Source organism: Propithecus coquereli, unplaced genomic scaffold (genome assembly GCF_000956105.1).
Source record: "Propithecus coquereli isolate 6110/MARCELLA unplaced genomic scaffold, Pcoq_1.0 Scaffold260, whole genome shotgun sequence".
In the NCBI taxonomy this organism is placed as follows: domain Eukaryota; kingdom Metazoa; phylum Chordata; class Mammalia; order Primates; family Indriidae; genus Propithecus; species Propithecus coquereli.
The window spans coordinates 492,707-494,477 of NW_012148175.1; positions in this window are offsets into that span (position 1 = coordinate 492,707).

A 1,771-nucleotide genomic window follows, 5' to 3' on the forward strand; every position below is an offset into this window, starting at 1 on the left:
CTAATAAATGCATTATACTAGGCTTAGCACAGATAAGCTAAATTTGTTTTATCAAAAGTTTGTGAAATAAACAACTACCTAAAATACTTATAGAAAATAATGAGGAATTCTATGACTTTAATAAACATGTAGGAAAAAAAGTAATATTTCTTTTGGGCAATGCTCTTTTTACACAATGGATTAAATTCCTCTACTTTGTTTACCCTTTATATTTTATTCAAGGTATAAAAATGGATACACTAATATTATTTGAGTGTTCGTGACACTACCCAATTATATAAACAGTTGTTATACAGAGTCAAAAAATGTCTTCAATTTTATGAAAAGAGGTTGAGTGAGATAAATAATTTTAAGAAAAATAAACATCCACAATACTGGATGGCAAATATCTGAGCTCTATTAAAAGGCAAGAACAAAGAAAATCCTGGTCACTAACACTATCTTTATATATTTTTTAATACACTATACCAACAACTTTGAAGTTGGTGATACCATAATAATAAACATGAGAATTTGAATACTATTAATAATAAAACATCAGAATTTTCATTAAAAAAATTAAAGAGAAAAATGCATGCTTAACAATTATATGTGTGGGAGAATGAGCACCTGACCAGATACCAAAATGAATGAATTCAAACTTAAGGTGGCATGAGTGCTTTATGGAAAACAATTTGAAATATAAAAGAGAAATGGCTATGTTGATAGAAGACACTGTCATAATTGAATATGTGAATGTGCATTGGTCAATCATTAAAAAACCTCTTTAGTTTATCCTCAAGAAGTTCCCGGTTCACTGGCAGCATAAATTAAAAGGCTTCTGCACAGCATAGAAAATAACAGAGCAAATAGACAACCTACAGAATGGGAGAAAATATTTGCAAATTACACCTCCAATAAAAAGCTAATATCCAGAATCTACAAAAAACTGAAACAAATCAGCAAGAAAAACAAACAACCTCATTAAAATGTAGGCAAGACACAAGAAGTTTTTCAAAAGAAGATAGACAAATAGCCAACAAACACATGAAAAAATGCTCAATGTCACTAATCATCAGGGAAATGCAGATTAAAACCACAATGAATTATCACCCTATCCCTATCAGAATGGCTATTATTAAAAAGTTCAAGAACAACAGCTGCTGGCGTGGCTTCAGAGAGAAAGAACGCTTATACACTGTTGATGGGACTGAAAATTAGTACAACCTCTATGGAAATCAGTATGGAAATTTCTCAAAGAACTAAAAGCAGATCGGACCATTCAATCCAGCAATCCCACTACTTGGTATTTATCTAAAGGAACATAAGTCATTTTGTTAAAAAGACACCTGCACTTGAATGTTTATTGCAGCACGATTCACAACTGCAACAATGTGGAATCAACCATGTGCCCATCAATTCACGAGTGGATTAACAAAATATGGTATATATGTATACTGTGGAGTATTACTCAGCCATAAAAAGAAATTAATTAATGTCATTTCCAGCATCTTGGATGGAACTGGAGACCGTTATTATCCTAAATAAAGTATCCCAAGAATGGAAAAACAAACACCACATGTACTCTCTAACAATTAGGAACTAGTCGATAGGCACATGTGGGCACAGAGAGAAGTAAAAGTCGTTGCAAATCAAGAAGGGGGCAAGGCAAGGAGGGGAGGAGTAAGAGCCTACCTAACAGGTACAGTGAACATTATTTGGGTAACGGGAACACTTATAGCCCTGACTTAAGCATTATAAAAACTTATCTATGTGACAAAAAACATTTGTA